Source organism: Saccopteryx leptura, chromosome 2 (genome assembly GCF_036850995.1).
Source record: "Saccopteryx leptura isolate mSacLep1 chromosome 2, mSacLep1_pri_phased_curated, whole genome shotgun sequence".
In the NCBI taxonomy this organism is placed as follows: Eukaryota; Metazoa; Chordata; class Mammalia; order Chiroptera; family Emballonuridae; genus Saccopteryx; species Saccopteryx leptura.
Window position 1 is genome coordinate 41,549,230 of NC_089504.1, and position 7,595 is coordinate 41,556,824.

General features: G+C 41.2%; 1 non-coding gene across 1 annotated transcript; it reads right to left on the bottom strand.

Annotated features, from left to right (window-relative positions):
* Positions 1 to 2,482: 2,482 nt before the first annotated feature.
* On the bottom strand, positions 2,483 to 2,558 carry TRNAP-GGG (transfer RNA proline (anticodon GGG)). Its single transcript has one exon. It is a non-coding gene; the product is annotated as a tRNA-Pro (tRNA).
* Positions 2,559 to 7,595: the final 5,037 nt, after the last annotated feature.

Below are 7,595 nucleotides of genomic sequence, written 5' to 3' on the forward strand. Positions count from 1 at the left end.
TCATCTTCCCTCTGTGTGTGTCTCTGTGTCCAAGGTTCTTCTTCTTTTAAAGACACCAGTCACTCTGGAGTATGGCACACTCTAATGACCTCATCTGAACTTGAGTACATCTATAGAGATCCTATTTCTAAACGAGGTCACAATCACAGATACTAGGGATTAGGACTTCAACATATCTTCTGATAGAAACACAATTCAATACACAGTATGCTCCTAGACCAGAACAACTGAAGAAGAATGCAGACTAGAATCATCTCCTATGGGGTAGCTCTTAGCTCCTCTTAGTTGGAAAGATGTTAGCTAACTTTGAAAAGCTGATGACAAATGCTGTAATAACTCTACAGACTCTAGATAGTTCTAGAGTAGTGAGAAGATGGACCATTCCACATTTTCAACATCTTTGTGTTTCAGTCTTCACATATGTTGAGCCAGGCACTGCAAAACTTATCTGTTCTGTTTCTTTCACAGAGCTATGGAAATGTAAATCATTACAATTGCAACTCCTCTCTAGGACATACAGAGACAAGCTGGAGGAGTTGACTTTGGAACCCTACTTTATATCTGGGATGATTTCAGCCCAACCTGGTTTTGGTTTAAAAAAAGAAATAAAATTCTGCTCTATGTTACCAATAAATTTAAAGGTATAGTTTTTGGACACCACATTTAGAAACCATTCATATGGATTTTAATAAGCAGGTATGTGCTCTTTGTAAGCACGTATAATGTTAAACTCAACTCCATAATTCCACTGACTGCCAAGAAAAGCTAGATGAATATATAAAAGCTTCCTTTAAAGATAAATTGAGGTTTATAGATGTTGAGTCCTTGCCACAGAGGTACAATTGGGAATTTGAATTCAGAGCTGTACGCTAATTGGGAAGTCTCTGCACCATACCACAGGTCCTCCAGGAGAGCTGGTAAAAACACAGACTTCTACCTCGGGAGCTGGTAAAAACACAGACTTCTACCTCTACCCCAGAGCTCCTGATTCAGAGGATGAGGGTGGGACTGATCATTTCCTTTTCTGACAAGGTTCCAGGTGATGCCGAAGCTGTTGGTGGAGGACCACAGGTGGACAACCACTACTGGCTGCATATTAACAGTCACCTGAGGAGGTTTCAGATGTCACTGGCCTGGCATGGAGGTTGGCCCGTGGAAGTTCCAGAAGCTCACTGGGTGATTCAAATGTGCAGCCAGATCTGGAGACTGCTTCTGCTGCTCCGCTACCTGACGGTTATACTCTGGTGAACATTGACACCGAGCTCCCCTCACAGAAGAAAGAGAAATAACTGTTCAATATCCTAGCCTAACCACTGCATCCCAACTGCAACCATCTGGCTTCTCCTCACAGGTACTGGCCCAGCCACATCCATGTTGTCTTTCAACTGTTCTCCTAATAAAAGAGAAAGAGCCTCTAAGACTAGGGATTTGGACTCTTAGGAGAATGAAAAGGGATCTAGAAAGTAAGAAAGAATATCTGTTTCTCCCATGACACACACAGACAGGTTGATCCTTCATCTAACTAAATACTTTCTTCTGTCTAAATTCACCAAGTACCTTTATATATTCTCTGTCAATGACATACCGGTACCTCTCTTCATCATATCTTGATGTTTAATCCACTATTTGTAGGTCCTAGACTCATTTAAGAGAACAGGTACCTAATACAATGTGTTTATAGGACTCAATCCTGAGATACACACCCAGTTTTCACTCCAAAAAAATCTTCCCTGATTTGCTGACTCTCGGCCTGAAATTCCCCTAAAAGTGAATCAATCCCTCCCAGTTAAAATACTCATTGTGACTCCCTGTAACACCGAAAACAAAGCTTTAGCTTGCTAGTCAGACCTTGGTTACATAATCCCCACCTAACCTTCCCACCACTGCCTTTGCATTGTCTCACTTCCTCTACAGGTGGTAATGGAAATTACTGTCTTTGCTAATTCATGCCTATTTGCCCCCCTTTTTTACTTACCAGTATTCAAGATATTCCCTTTGCCTGGAATAGCTTTAACTTAGTATGCACATTCAAATTATGCATATGTGAACCTTAAGTAGCTTTCAAGATATACTCAGATTGCCCTCCCCAAACTCCTAATTAAAATTAATTTATCTCATCAATCAATTACTCACATCATTTAGTCTATGCTAAATTCTTCTATTTTATTTTATTTTTTTTATTTATTTATTTTTTTTGTATTTTTCTGAAGCTAGAAACGGGGAGAGACAGTCAGACAGACTCCCGCATGCGCCCGACCGGGATCCACCCGGCACGCCCACCAGGGAGCGATGCTCTGCCCCTCCCGGCCATCGCTCTGTTGCGACCAGAGCCACTTTAGCACCTGGGGCCGAGGCCAAGGAGCCATCCCCAGCGCCTGGGCCATCTTTGCTCCAATGGAGCCTCGGCTGCGGGAGGGGAAAAGATAGACAAAGAGGAAGGAGAGGGGGAGGGGTGGAGAAGCAGATGGATGCTTCTCCTATGTGCCCTGGCCGTGAATCGAACCCAGGACTTCTGCACCCCAGGCTGACGCTCTACCACTGAGCCAACCGGCCAGGGCCAAATTCTTCTATTTTTCTAGAATAATTTATGTTTATCTACCATCATCATCCTTTACCACTCTGTGAAATTCTAAGAAATGGAGCTTCAATGTATCCATTTTAGCATCCTTCCCATACACTCTAGCTCAAAGCTTGCACATAATAAATAATTGTAATAATTCTAGTCTAGTACTGAATAAGAGACAGTTTAGCCTTTGATTTCTGTTCCTAAGATGAACTATGCCAAGGTATTGACATTTTATTAGCCATTTATACTTTATTGTAAATGTGTTTCCAACCCTTTCCTGAAATGTATTACAAATATCACAAAGCATGAGTATATGATGACAAGAGTGGGAAGGCAGGACTGAGATGGTAAAGAGTTCCATTGATCAAATTTCTCATGCACTTTCTTAGGAGACATGAAATTTGTTGAGCTGTATGGTCATTCTGCTGCCTGTGGATTTGTGAATCTCAAATTCCAAGTTTGTGTAAGGAATACTTTTTTTTTTTTTTAACAATTACATTTTTGTGTCCCTCATTGGCCCCCTGAATCATCCTCCCTCCCTTTGGCAAATTCTTTACAAAAGAGCTCTCAACTAGCAAGTGGTTCCTTCTGACTTGAGGAGCTCTCCGTTTCACTCTCACACAGTTCTTGATTTCTGCACGTTTCCTGTCTTGTGCTTAAATCCCTGTGGATAGTAAGGGCGCTTTCATATGGGTTTGCATTCAATCTTGAGGGCAAGTTTTACATATCATGCCCTATAGAAACTTAGAAGATAAAGATTTAAAATGCTCTTTGTGATCTTAATTATCTGGAGGTGTAATTCACACGCATCTGTTTTCAAAGCCACCATGTTTTGAGGTTGAGGAAGAGTCACATTACCATGGTGAGTGTTTTAGTGGAAGCACCCAGGGTTTCAAGAATGAAAATGCCACATGATGACAAAACACACAACTTGTTTTCCATCTGGGCAGCTTTGAGAGAAGAGCTATAAACGGGGTTTGCCAGCTGATGACCTTTTCAAAGGCTTAGAACCCTGTGTTTTATCTCATTCCAAGTGAATTCCTTTCTGAGCTGAGCACATTCAAGTTTAGATGTGGAAGGGAGTAACGGAGATCATCTGGATCAGACCCATGTCATCAGATGATCTTCAAAACATCTAGAATTCATAGCTCAGTGGGAAAGCCACAGCACTTGTAGCCAGTCATAGCTTTAGGACCTGTGAGCCTCCGTAGTGTCACATGTGAGGTGAGGAGTGACTAGGACCCTACAGAGCTGTGATAAGAATAAACATGGTAGTAAAGTACCTAGCACAGGCCAAGCTTATAGTAAGTGATCAAAATATAGTATTCCCCATTTGTCTTACTGTTTTGATTTTTTTTTTAATTAGGTGAGAGGCAGAAAGGCAGAGACAGATTCCTACATGCACCCAGACCAGAATTCACCCAGCAAGTCCCCTACCAAGCTATGCTCTGCCTCTCTGGACCACTGCTCTGTTGTTCAGCAACCAAGCTATTTTAGCTCCTGAGGTGAGGCCATGGAGCCATCCTCAGCACCTAGGGCCAACTTTGCTCGAACTATTGGAGCCTTAGCTGCAAGAGGGGGAAGAAAGAGAGAGAGCTAGAGAGGGAAGGGAAGGGGTGGAGAAGCAGATGGTTGCTTTTTCTGTGTGTTCTGACCGGGAATCAAACCTGGAACTTCCACATGCTAGCCAATGCTCTACCACCGAACCAACTGGCCAGAGCCCTACTGTTCCTCTTCTATTGGCCATACAGGAATTCCAAAACTTTATCCAAGTCTCCATCCACTAATTTTACTCTCCTCTTAAGAGAGACCTTCCTTTTGTCCAACCCAAATCTCCTGTTCTACATATTTAAATTCATGTAAGCAAGCAGAGTAGCTCATTTCTATTTTTTCTTCTATTCCAAAAACAAATGACCACCTCAGCATTCCTGTGAAAAATAAGGAATATATTTCCAGTCTGCCCTATAGTTTTGTGGTGAGAATAAATTATATAAAGGATATACAAATACTTTGGAATTTTGGAAGAGTCCAGGCCAAAATATTATTCCCTGGTATCTCTATCTTAGTTGAATTCTTTACTGCCTGCCATTGGCCCTTCACATCCACTACTATCTCTTTTCTACCCATGAGCCCACCACACAAATACCAACTCCCACTGTCATGAATTCTCTCTCTCATTCCTCACGCTTCTCACCACAGGTTAGAGGTGGGGAAAAACTAAAGAAAATATTTCTGCCTGACCACATGGTGGCACAGTGGATAGAGCATTGGACTGGGATGCAGAGGACCCTGGTTTGAAACCAGGGACCTGTGAGCCTCCGTAGTGTCACAAATGAGGTGAGGATTGACTAGGACCCTACAGAGCTGTGATAAGAATAAACATGGTAGTAAAGTACCTAGCACAGGCCAAGCTTATAGTAAGTGATCAAAATATAGTATTCAAAGTCGCAGGCTTGAGCATGGGCTCACCAGCTTGAGAACGGGGTTGCTAGTTTGAGCATGGAATCATAGATGTGACTCCATAGTCGCTAGCTTGAGCCCAAAGGTCGCTGGCTTGAAGCCCAAGGTCGCTGACTTGAGCTCAAGGTCGCTGGCTTGTACAAGGGGTCACTTGCTCTGCTGTAGCCTCCTGGTCAAGGCACATATAAGAATGTAATCAGTGAACAACTAAGATGCCGCATTGAAGAATTGATGCTTTTCATCTCTCTCTCTCTCCCTTCCTGTCTATCCCTATCTGTTCCTTTCTCTGACTCTCTCTCTCTCTATCTCTGTCAAAAAAAAAAAAAGAAAAAGAAAGAAAGAAAATATTTCCATATAATAAACTGGCAAGGAATTTTTTTAATAGCTACCAGTGTTATTCAACAGAACTTTCCACAATGATGGTAATTTTCTCTATCTGCACTGTCTAATGTAGTAGCCACTAGCCATATGTGACTCAGGTGACTGAAGAACTGCATTTTAAATTGACGTTTTAAATTATTAATTTTAAATTTAATTTTAATTTAAATAAGTTAGTATCTACCATTTGGGCAGCACATATATAGACCAATGTTTCTCAAACATTAATGCATATGTGACTCATAAAGGTCTTGTCAAAATGCAGGCTCTGATTTAGTCAAGTCTGTGGTAGGTCCTGAGATTATGCATTTCTAATACACAATGTTGATACTGTTAGAGATTATTCTTTGAGTAACAAGAATCTATCTTAGATGGATCAGAGACTTTTTTTTCAGAAAAAAAGAAAGACCACAACCTAAAAAATGACAGAGTCACCCCCAAAAGCTATTAAGCATATGAAGATGTTCAAATTTACTACTAATCAGTAAAAGCCAAATGTACAACAATGTTATGTTGCTTGACAACTGTAAGAATGGCAATTTTTAGAAGGCTGGATGTTACCAGGTGTTAGCGGGAATCATGTCCTACTGAAGGATGGGTAGGCTAAGAGAGACATTCTCGAAAGAAATTGGGCATTACTGACTTATATTAAGTAGCTATACACCCATGACCCAGCCATTAATTTCCCGGGTATATATCCCAAAGAAGTTTTCACATGGGCCATATAACAAGGCTGTGATAGGAAAGCAAAGCCAAGGCAGGCATTGATCCTCGGAGAGTGGATGGTGAGATGTGGTGGGTAGTGAACATGAGATACTGCGCAGCATTTGAAAGTAATATCTTCGATGTGCCTGGAGCAATATTATCCATGTGGATGGATCTTCAAGATGATACTATGAATCAGAATATGACGAATAATACAATAACATGTTCAGTAATTAAAAACCCCTCTCACAAAACAACAAGCCCTGTTTTGTAAAAACATTATAAAATTTAAAAACACATCTCAAACACTAGATTTATTGAGTATGGTATGACTGAGGTGGTAGAATGAAAGTATAAATGGGGATACAAAAGAAAAAATGAAACAAGATAGGATCTTGCAGGGACTATATAAAGGTGGCACATGGCAAAGGAAAAGCTTGGAATTCCATTTCCTTGGCAAGCTGGCCCTGGTACCTGCCCAGCTTCCCCTCCTCCTGGATCTTCCATGCTAACTCTCCCTAGTCCACGAACAGATCAGCCCCATTGCTTTCCTCCAGACACACATGGGCTGTTCCTAAGCCCCTGAACCAAGCTGCATCCATGTGAACTCTGGCCTATTTCCTTTGAGAAAGCCCCCCCAGTCATCAAAACCAAAATGAGAACCTCTTTCTCCAACATCACCACACTTACATTCTGCACCTTTACTTTGGCACTGGTCACTTAACTGACTCGCATTGTTGGCTGCCACTTCGTAAAGACATTAAACAACAACCAGAGCATCAACAAGACCAGACTCCAGAGCATCTAAGCTCTGAGAGCACAGGGTCAGGGTCTCTGCCCCCTTCAGGATCCTCATCATGAATCTAGCACAATGTTCTTCAGAGACCTACTTTACAAAGGCTGACTGATTTGATTTGCCCTCACCTTAAAAATTATTCCTTTATGGAAAGAAAGTACAGTATTTGCTTCTCAACTGGGAAGCAATGTACTTGAAAGGAAAATTCAGAGTTGAAGGGAGCATGATTTGCAGACCCATGTCCCTAATGACCCATATAAGTATTTGTATATTCATTAAACTAAAGCAATAAAAATAACACACTCAGTAAAGATAACATCAACAGTACTTTATATATCCTAAACTCATTATAATGAACATTGTTTAGGTAACTACAATTTGCTATTACTTATTGTCTAGAATATCCTCAGGATGTCTTCGCCAGCAGTTTTAATGAGACGCTTGTAAATGTGGCATTCTTTGTTTATAAATACTGAGGATGAGAACTACCATTTGTCTCCAGCTGTACACACTATAGCTCATTTTCCTCCTCATGATCCTGTAGGTGATACTTAGGATCCCCATTTTACAGCTGAAAAAACAGAGGGTCAAAAGCAATAAAGTAACTTCCTCGGGGTTGTCAGCTAGTGAGCTTCCAAGCAGAACTGGTTTCAAAGCAATGAAGCAATCCATCTGACTCCCAAATAGAAA